At 38.9% G+C, this 11851-nt stretch overlaps 1 pseudogene; it reads right to left on the bottom strand.

The window, feature by feature from the left end:
• Positions 1 to 1542: 1542 nt before the first annotated feature.
• LOC145158718 (pectinesterase 2 pseudogene) lies at positions 1543 to 3201 on the bottom strand (annotated as a pseudogene).
• Between the last annotated feature and the right edge of the window lie 8650 nt (positions 3202 to 11851).

Here is an 11851-nt window from a genome sequence, read left to right as displayed (position 1 = left end):
CCCATTTCTTGGTTATGTGAGCTGGTTAGTTGTTGACTACGTTTTTGAGGTGAGACTTCTCACTATACTATGTAGGATGCTAGTTATCTTCACGACTCTTGCATGGAAGACCAGGGTTTGTCCCCTGGCATTTATATGAAAGACCAGGGTTTGGCCCCAGACATTTGTATGAAAGACCAAGGTTTGACCCCTGATGTTTGCATGAAAGACCACGATTTGGCCCTTAGCAATGGTATGGAAGACCAGGATCTGGCCTTTGGCACTTGTACAAGTAAATACCATGATTTGGCCCATGGCAGGAAGTGATTGTAAAACTATGATTTGACCCATAGCATTCACCTGGGGATGAAATAGATCCGTTATGTTATGTATGATATGTGCTATTTTACGGAACTCACTAAGCTTTGTATTTATAGTTTTATGTTTAAATTGTTTCAAGTTTTCTTATATTAAAGGAAGGGCGTGAGTCGATTGCATCGTTTCCATTGGAGATTTCCGCACTTAATAACTTTATGACGATACTCTAATAAATGTTTTGAAACAAATGGTTTTATCTAGATCTTTAAAGTTGTAATTTGAACTTATGCTTTTATATTTAAATGGAAATTTTAGTTTGAAATTTGAGAAGTTACACTTTAGGTCCACTTTATCGTGATCAAATCGTCAATGCCTAAGTCGAGTTAAACTAGAGACTTCGATCTATGATCAAATAAGTCAAAGCTCCTAAATTTGATGATTATAATAAAATGAATAATAGTATATGCAAAGATGAAATTCAAATGATGATCTTGTATAAATAAAATTAGCATTATAACATTCAAAGGTAACCTTTTAAGCAGAGTAATTATTTAGAACACATAACACATACGATAATGGTAATAAAAAAAACTAATTTCACCAAAAACCAAATCATGAAATCATGTATCTACAAGGGATTAGCGACAGAATTCTATAATCTATAATCATGATTTTGCGATGGATTGACAATGGATTGTCGTTGTTACTTTGGTCGCCAATATCCCAAATTAACGTACTAAGTGACCCTTTTGTAATGGAAAGTATGTTAGTGCGAAAGTTTGGGACGGATAGCGACAAATTTGTCCGTCGCCATAGCTCTGTTTCTAGTAATTATTAAGTCATGATCAAAGTGTTGTACCACTATAACTTCCGGTACGTCACAGAAGGAGCAACCATATTAGAATACTATTTCATTTCTTGATAGAATTAGCCAAGGATGGAAAATTCAAGTTAGTGGATTAGCTCGCACACTTGTTGACCAAAGCTTTAAAATCATATGCTTTTCAGAAGATAGGAATGGAGATAAACTAGCTGCACTATGCAGTATGCACTAAGTTTAGGGTTTAAACTTTTAATAAATTATGGTCTTTAAAAAGAAAGTAGCACATTTTGCTGGACTGAATATTCTGGTATCTCCTTGAAATTCTTTCTCTACTACAAAATCATCACTAAGGATCAATTTAACGTTCAGATTGTGAAAATCATGACATTTTTTGCAGCAGGGTAGATATATACGCTTCTTCCCTACATATTTTCAAACCCCGGTGTAAAAGGCACGCCACTTGCCGGAAGCCATTCGTTGCCTGACAGGAGCTCAGCAACTGTGTAAGGTTGTGCGATCTTAGGATCTGTTATGACATGGTAGCCATGCCATTTGACCCTCCGACTAGTAGATGAACCTGGTCCATAATTCTTGTACTCTCCGTAATAAATAGTTTGATTATAACCCCAACTATCAAGCCACCCTTCCGGGTCCACCAAGTCATCAAGAAAAGACTGCATATAAACGGTCCGGGCGCGTGCAAACCACGGTCTTCCTAGGAAAGTAGCTTTGTACTGATCGATTACAGGCTTAAGATCCTTTCCAGCAGTTATGTTACACCCTTGCAGTGTATATCCAGACGTTTCGTTTTCATATTTCCGTCCATGAGCAGTCACCACTAACCCTCCTCCGGGCCGTGGTTTCCTAAGGAAGATTTGACAATCTTGGAATACGGCTGCAGCGTCGCCGAAAATGAAATCAACTGTGCCGAAGATCTTGCATTCTTTGTAGAACTGTCTACTAGAAAGAGTAAAAAGTGTGTCTTGGTAGCCCTCAATGCTGCAGTGATAGAAGACTGATTTGTCGGAGCTGGTGAGGAGTGCCACCGCTTGCTCTCCCAGTGGCCCCGCCGTGTTACGGAACGTCATATCTCGAGCTATAAATCCACGACCGTAGATTTCTGCCATCGATACGAAACAAACTCTGAGTAAATTAAGTAGCGATATTGCATTTGTATGAAAAAAAATACTAAAAAGAAAACGAGACATGAACTTACGAAACGTAGCTGATCCCTTCAAGTCACCAACCTTTACCGTTTCCAGCACGTCATCACCTGAACGCCGGCTACCGGTGATGATCGTCTTATTTATTCCGTCACCAAACATCGTTATAAGCTCTACTGTCCTTGGAATCACAACGTTTTCTTCATAAATCCCAGCCTTCACGTATATCACATACCTCCCGGGATGTGGCCGGTTCATTGCGGAATCTACAGCTTCTTGAACCAATTTAAAATCACCTGAGCCATCATGAGCTACCACAACGTCCGGCTTTGGCTTGTACTCATTGCGAAAATATTCCCAATCCACGACACCAGGAGTATTAGTACTACTACCCTTCAAGAGAACACTAATAGCCAAAGAGTTGAGTATTAGTAGTGTCAAATTGGTAGAAATAAGGGGTAGCATTGTGTTGGTCTTATTAATCAACTCGAATCCTTTTTCACAGACGTTGATATAGGCTAAACTAGCACTGAGCCATGTCTGGACGTCAAGTGGGTTTGGCTGGAGGGTGTTGTTCTGGATCATGTTAAGTGTGAAAACGACCCCGTCGAAGTAGTCAACGCAGCTACCCCACAGGCTTTTCCCTGGAACATTTGGGTACTTGGACTCGATCCCTTGGGCTCGTTTCAGAACCATACGTGCCTCATCTATGGCTGCTTCTACAGTCATATCCAGGAACTCGTCTGTAGATATGGTGGCACTGGTGGGGTTACGCAGGGTAACGTAGTGATTGCAGGTTTCATAGTGTGGGGTTTGGGTGCACCACCAGTTTACGGTGCCGACGCTGGTAGTTTCCGATGAGCAAGAGAAGATGAATGAAATGGCGAGGCATATGAAGAGTGCAAGCTTTAATGTCATGTTTGGATTTATAGATCAATTTATGTTCTTGAAATGCTACTTATAATATACTCAAATGGTAATAAATGCCGAATATTGGTAAAATTTTGCATTAATGCCAAATCGTTGACTTATATTTTTCATATTACAATAATACATTATATTTTTCATATTACAGTAATACATTTTTTCATATTAAAGAATGAGAAATCAAATATTGTTCTGTTTTTTTTCTTTTACCATCTTTCTAAATATTTAATATTGGTTTTCTACCAGTAAGTTCTATTAGTTTGAGAAATTTTTTTGATAAATTTCTATATTTTTTTAACAGAAAATCCTGATTATTTAACCTTTTTAATAAAGAAAAAAGACAAAAAACAACTAATGCATTCATTTTAATTCTTTTTGATATTTTCTAACAGGTCATGAGATTAAATCATTAATTTTCGTAATGAGATTTTTTTGTTGATTCCCTCAAAAATTTATATATAATATACAAACGTATGTTTAGGTATTTATGTAATATATATATATATATATATATATATATATATATATATATATATATATATATATAGAGAGAGAGAGAGAGAGAGAGAGAGAGAGAGTAGATGTGTGCCCCCAATGCAGCGGCGATAAATAGCTCGTTTGCGAATATTTTTCTTACGGAGAAATAATTACTAGATTTTATTATTAGTTATTATTTAATAAAAAAAATTACCACATTTAATTAAAATATTTATGATTAGAATTTATATTTATATTGTCTGTTTATACATTTGATGTAAATTAATTGTTATCAGTGTCTAACTTAATAAATATAAATTAATTCATATAGATGAATTTAATATTTTAAAATTTTCTTTTTGCTCAAAATTACATTTTTAATAATCCTCTTCATTTCAAGTCTTCAAAATTTTAGCAAGCAATAATGATTGTGTAATGCATAATTGATTCATACAAAAAATTTTGTATCTTATACCTTTTAAAGTTCAAAATATGATTGATATGCTTTGAATATATATATATATATATATATATATATATATATATATATATATATATATATATATATATATATATATATATGTGTGTGTGTGTGTGTGTGTATTTACGTATATTTATATATTTTAAATGTATAAACATATTTTTTTTTATGTATTACATATTTATATATATTTTTACGTATTTTTTAAGTTTTTTATATAGATGTTTATTTATTTTTTTTTATGTATTTTAAATGTATAAACGTATTTTTTATGTAAGTTTATGTATTTTTAAATATTTTACATATGTTTTTTATATATTTTATGTGTTTTTTTATGTATTAAGTATTTATATGTAATTTTACGTTTTTATGTATTTTTTTAAGTTTTTATATAGATGTTTATGTATTTTAAATGTATAACCGTATTATTTATACGTATTTATAAATTTACTACAAGAAAATACATCTATGCCTACGACATCTATTCCGAAGACATGTGTCATTGGTAAAAACAAAGTTATACCGACAACATGTCGTCAGTATAGGCTTCTGATAACTTTGACCACCTACCTTTGACCTAGGACTTTGTGCTGACGACTTGACGTCTCCATAGGTTCAGCGGGAACGAAAAACATTTTGGCGGTCTTCTGAAAACCTATGCCGATAATATGTCGTTGGTATAGGTTACGGATTTTATAATTTCAATTTATTTATTTTCCTTGGTGCAGAAACTAAATAACAACGTCGTTTTGTGGAAAGCTATGTCGACATATCATCGGCATAAAACGTGGCGATCTGTATGAACTATATTCCAACGACATGTCGTCGGTACATATAATTAATTAATTGTTTTTTTAATACTAGAAAAAAAAACAAAACGACGTAGCTTTTACTAACCCTATATCGATGACATGTCGTCGAATATGGTTTAATCGTAATAGAACTCAGTCGATCGAGTTCATTTGTAGTGCTTCTATGAATTTTTGTTCTCTCTCGATCTCCCAACGAAGAATCACGCTTCTGGTCACTCCCCTTCACCGGCTTACGAGGTGATATGCTTCTTAATCCTTTTTTCTTCTTTATTTAGTGATTTTTCAAGTTGTTTACTCTGATTTTGGGGGGTTTTTTTTTTATTGGACTTCGCAGCCTATAACATCCCAAAAATTACGGTAAAATTTTCATTTTTCAAAAACAACCCAATGACTATAATTGTTTACAAAACACTGTTTCCAAAAGTTATAATTATAAATCAAAGTATCCCATTATCGAATATCATAAAATCCGAAGGATGTGCACGATTAAGCTTTCACCTTGACCCGATCATCTGAAGTACCTAAAACAATAAACTAAAACTGTAAGCACGAAGATTAGTGAGTTCCCCTAAAGTACCACCAACCAACATATAACATATAAAATCATGAATGTTGGGTGCAATCAGTCATCGAAGTGGAATACCCTCGGGTCCACAACCTCCCGGATGGATTACCCTGGCTCACAACCTCCCGGTTGGATTGTTATACATACTACATACTGGGTCCACAGCCTCCCGGTTGGATTACCCTTAGCCCACAACCTCCCGGTTGGATTTCCATACATACTACAGACTTGATCCACAACCTCCCGGTTGGATTACCCTTAGCCCACAACCTCCCGGTTGGATTTTCCTCGGTTTGTTGAATGGTAGCACAAAGCAGTACAGTCTCTATCCAAACACACTATATCAGCATATATATCAGATAAAAATATAATCAGACATCAGACAAACAGAAAGATCTACAGATCACTACCACATAGCAACATCCTATATACCAGGATACATATCTAACAGATCACTACAGCATAACAGCATCCTATATACCAGGATACATAACTTAGTGGGCCGACATTGGTGCCTTCAACCCACAAGTATAGTGAGGAAAACTCACATGAATCGAAGAACTCTGAAACACTGCGATATGATCCCTTTTTCTATATTGCTTGCACCCGTAAATCCACTAACACCAGAACCAGATAAAATCTTAATCAAAAGCCCAAATCCTCAAGTTTGACCCAAGGTCAAACTTGGTCAAAAGTCAACGGTCAACGAAAGTCAATGAAAGTATGCCAACCATACTCCTAGGTACGCTCAACGTACGCTAGCTGATCTCTACATGCCATTAAGCACTTCACACCTTAAGACCTTTTGTCCAGAGCTCAGATCTAGACTCAAAACATCGAATTAAGTCATAAAGTTTCCACCGTTATGACTTCCCATGGCTAGAAAAAGTCCAAAAGCTAAAACCCTAACTTATTAATCCATTAAGACATCATAACTCTTGCATGGAAGGGATAGAAGGACCAAGATCACGTTTTTATGGTTCTTAATAGCTCCATAATGGATAAATTTTCCAACTTTATCCATTAGAATGGTCCAAGCAACCAAGATCTAGTTATTTAAGTTTAAAAGGGACCAAAAGTGCATCTTTCTTACTTAATCCATTAAGTCCAAGTTTTCAACCTTCAGATCTGAATCAAAATGATATTTAGATGGATAAAGTTCCCAAGTTTATCTATAAGAATGTCACAAACTTTTAAGATCTAAACTTTATGCATTAAAGTGACCAAAAGCTCATAACATCCAAAACTAGCTAGATCTAACAAATGCATCATCAAGATTCAAACTTTATACCTGCAGAAGAAAGATCAAGGTGAACAAGGTCTGGATCTACAAGCTCCAATGCAACCAACATTTCTCCAATGAGCTCCTTCTTCTCCAAGATACACCAAGAACACTCCAAAGCACTCAAAAACACATTCTTTTTCTCACAAGGCTCAAACTAGGGTTAGGGTTTCAAGGGAGGGTGTTGGAGAGGTGGAGGTTGATAATGGAAAGAGTTTGGGGAAGTTAAGGAGCTTAAATAGGGTTCAAACGCCAAAAATAGGGTTTGGGTTTTGATCGCGTAAGCCCAGCGTACCGGGGATGCTGAGTACGCCCAGCGTACATCCTGTACGCCCAACGTACTAGACTAAGGCCAAAACCTTCCTAACTTCTAATGGTCATAACTTCTTTGTTCCAACTCCGTTTTCGACAATCTTTATATCCACGAAAAGGTATTGAAGAGCCCCACAATATTATCTAAATATCTTCGACTAAACACTTCTCGAATAAAAGTCCATATGCAAGACCCTGGCCTATGATTTTCCCTTTTCTACCCTTCGGCCCGAAACACAATTCAAAGATTAAGATATCGCAACCATCATTGCGTTCTTCCAAAAGGTCTAAACATTACCTCTATAAGGCCCAAATCCATTACACAATCGACTTCCGGCCCACGAACCTGAAATAAGAAATGACAGGAAGCAGGATGTTACAATTCTCCCCCACATAAATTAGATTTTGTCCTCGAAATCAGCTCTAGCTTACACTTCATTATGCAACCCATCACAACAAACAAGTTTTCTGAAAACCTACAGACTTGATCGGCACAAAACCTTATCGGCCAAACTCCATAATGCTAATCCGCACCTACGTACACCATCGCAACGAAAACTAACTTATCACATGATAAACTAGACCACACTCCTACTCGGCTCCGATACCCCATCTCAGCTATCCACTGACAACACTTGGACTTACCCCCGATCCATTATAACCCAAATTGCATCAAATCCTTTGGTCGTCCGAGGTAACTTGGTGATGAAATCCATGGTAACAAAGTGCATAAGGATGGTCAATCCAAGAATCCGCACGTTGCATCAAAATCCCTCATCATCTCAGGTATACATCCACCTAACAAAACACTCGAGATATCTACAACGAACTTTATGACTCGAGATTCCATAACCGATACCCAACCCTGGTAGCCAAATTCATAATAAATAGCCTGATAGTTTATTTTATTTCCTTCTTTTTAATAGTTTATTTTCGATTTTTTAGCTCTTTTTATTAGTATTGCATTGTATATTCTTTATTTTCTTTATCATGGATCGTATCATGTACTTTCTATTTTGCATGAGGTATTTTGCAGGGTTATGGAGCTCGTTGCGGTTTTGGATTAGCTTGGAGACGGGCTTTGTGGGCTTTCGAGGCATTATTGGGCTTTCCGGATCCATCAAAGGAGATTTGAGATTAAAAAGTTGAAGACTTGGATGAAGTGGGCTTATGAAGATCGGTCTTGGAATCGTATTTTGGGCTTGGACTATCTACATTTGAAGCTTGAATATGATTGGTCAAATTTGAATCATGTGAGGTGTGGAGGGGACCAAGGGAATCTTGGGTAGTGGGTGTGTAGTGGAGAAAAAAGAGCCAATAGCACTCCAACATCGTTTGCGAGGGTGGAGTCTCAGTCGCGCAACACTTGCGAGGGTACCCGTGCAACTGCACACTTTTGGGCATTTTGGTCATTTTGCTCGCCATTTACTTTGGGGGTTAGGTCTAGCAGCTCACACTTCGATTTTCCACCATTAGAGACCATTGGAGGCGATTTTTGGGAGCTTGATACACATTCTTCTCATCCTTCAAAATAATTGTTAGTTTCTTGATGCAAAAACACTTTTGTGATTATTATTTTGTTGCCATGAGTGGCTAGTTTCTCTATTTTGGTTAACTTTGGCTAAAACCCTTGGATATTTATCTTATGTTTATGATTCTAGTTCATATTTCTTATGCTTGTTTAATTGTAACGACCCAATTTTTCAAGAGAAAATTTTCATTTATATATAGCCAAAATATGTTTCATCATTCATGTAATCCCAAATACAATTGTTTTCAAATTCATAACATCAACAATTTTTATTTTAAAACATCAGAGTGTCCCATGATAACGACTGAGAGAGAGTGCACGCCGCGCCATCAGACCTTGCCCTTGCCCTTGGGCTCGGATGTACCTGAAACAAATCCTCAAACTGTAAGCTAATGCTTAGTGAGTTTCCCCAGAGCATACCCCACACACAATCCACAATCCACATAACATATTAGCTATAAAAGCTAGATATATACTACATAAGCCATGCATACAACATATAGGGATGTCGTGGGCTCGTCCCCACGGTCTTACTCCAGGATGCCATGGGCTCCCAACATGGTCTTACACCTAAGTGCCATGGGATCCCCCATGGTCTTCAATAGGAAAGCCATGGGATCTCCACATGGTCTTACATCCAAGTGTCATGAGCTCTCCCATGGTCTTCCACACATACATACCATATATACCGGTAGCATGCTTCCTAGCTCAACAAACTATCATACCACATAATATAACTACAGCTAGGATGACATATATCATAAAATGGGCCGGCCTTGGTGCCTTAGACCCATTGGTATGGTGAGGAGACTCACCTTTCACGAATGTTGTGCAGACAAGCTAGAATAATATATATCCCACGTGCTGCTCCAACTCAACTGCCTGTAATCATTAAGTGATTAACTTGTCATAATCCCATAATTACCCTCAAAGTCAACCCTGGTCAAAGTCAAGGTCAACAGTCCATGTTGACCACAACTCGTCGAGTGCATCTAACAACTCATGGAGTTCCTGCCGAGTCCAGAACACCTGAACAAACCCTATCCAACTCGCCGAGTTGGTTCATCAACTCGACGAGTTCACTTGATATCCAATCGACGGGGAAACCCGATCCAACTCTTCGAGTTGCTAGGGCGACTCGTCGAGTCCCCCTCCCTGATTGCTTGTTATGATAATCCATCGTATGCGGGGACTCCAGGGCTTAGATATGAAACCCTAAGGTGTCTAGAAGGATAAAGTTTCAAACTTTACCTTCCAGAACCAGTCCGAATGCTCTAAAGCCCTTATCAAAGGTTGGGAAGCTCCAAAGCTTAGCCATTGGGTCCAAGACTTTAGGGATCTAGAATCCCTCCTTTCTAGAAGAGTTTCTAGTCCTCAAAACGTTCCAAAGATGGAGGCTTTATTGACATACATGTCCAATGCATGTCCTTAAATCAAAATGGCCAAAAAGGGGAAAATACACTTAAAACCCCTTGCATGGTATCCTTGCCTGACCAAAATCTAGATCTAGCCCACCTTGGGACTATTTTGCCCTGGATATTGATAAAGTTGCAAACTTTATGAACCCCATGCATGCAATCAACAAGAATAATGGGAAACGAAGAGTAAACTCAAGATCTAGCCATTTTCAAATATAATAATCAGGTCTTGAAGACTTATAACAGTCTACAAGATGATCAAGCTCAAGAGTGAGGGCTTGGCTTGCTGGATCTCCTCCTTCTTCTCACTATCTCCTTCTTCTTAAGCTCCACAAATCACTCTTAGCTCACAAAATGGAAGAGAATGGGGATTAGGGTTTAGCACAGACGTTTTAGGGTTTGGAGGCTGATGGAAGGTCAGCCTCAAGGTCTTTAAGGAGATTATATAGGGTGCAAACCCTAAAATTTAGGGTTTCTCTTCACAGCTCCTACTCGTCGAGTCGGGCCTTCCGACTCGTCGAGTAGGACCTAACTTCCGCGTCCTCTTGATAGCCTCCACTAGACGAGTCGGGGCTCCCAACTTGTCGAGTCCCAGCGCCAAAACCCTAAATTTTGAAAATTACATTCATACCTGGAACAGGTGTTACAAATATCCCCCACTTGAACTAAACTTCTCCCTCGAAGTCTGCCGACCCAAATAAGTCTGGGTAGTGGTCTCGCATCTCATCGTCCAACTCCCATGTCCATTCGGAGCCCCTTCGGTGCTGCCATTGCACCTTCACCAGCTTTACTTCCTTCTTCCGAAGAACCTTGGTCTTCCTATCTAGAATCGCAACAGGCCTCTCAATGTAGTTCAGGTTCTCATCCACCTGAATGTCGTCCAGAGAGACGATTGCGGCGTCGTCCGTGACACACTTCCGAAGCTATGACACACGTAAGGTGTTGTGAATTTGGCTAAACTGATCCGGCAGCTCCAAGCGATATGCCACCTTGCCCACCCGGGTCGTAATCCTCAAAGGTCTAATATATCGGGGCCCTAGCTTGCCCATCTTCCGAAACCTGATGACTCCCTTCCATGGCGACACCTTTAGTAGCACAAAGTCCCCCAACTGAAACTCAAGATCTGATCGCCGTCGGTCAGCATAACTTTTCTGGCGACTATGCGCGACCCGCAGTCGGTAACGCACCTGCTGAATCAGCCCGGTAGTCTTGAGCACTACCTCAGTGCTCCCCATGACCCGGTGTCCAACCTCGTCCCAGGAAACCGGAGTTCTGCATCTCCTACCATACAACATCTCAAATGGAGGTCGGTCGATACAGGCGTGGTAACTGTTATTGTATGGAAACTCTGCCAGTGGAAGGTACGTATCCCAACTCCCTCCAAAATCCAGCACACATGCTCGTAGCATATCCTCCAGTGTCTGGATCGTCCTCTCTCTCTGGACATCTGTATGGGGGTGGTACGCCGTATTAAAATGCAGCTGAGTGCCCAGTTCCTCGTGGAACTTCTTCTATAACCTAGATGTAAACCGAACATCCCTGTCAGAGACTACCGATACTGGCACCCCGTGTCTAGCAACCACCTCTCGCACGTAAATATCTGCCAACTTTTCGGCAGATATACTCTCAGAGATCGGAATAAAGTGGGCACTCTTCGTCAGTCTGTCTACGATCACCCATATGGCGTCCACACCCCTTACCGTCCTCGGTAACTTCGTAATGAAGTCCATAGTGATCTCTTCCCACTTCCACATGGGAATGGG

Source organism: Lactuca virosa, chromosome 2 (assembly GCF_052849685.1).
Source record: "Lactuca virosa cultivar CGN04683 chromosome 2, Lactuca_virosa_CGN04683_v6, whole genome shotgun sequence".
Taxonomy (NCBI): Eukaryota; Viridiplantae; Streptophyta; class Magnoliopsida; order Asterales; family Asteraceae; genus Lactuca; species Lactuca virosa.
This window is presented reverse-complemented; position numbering and strand designations above follow the sequence as displayed.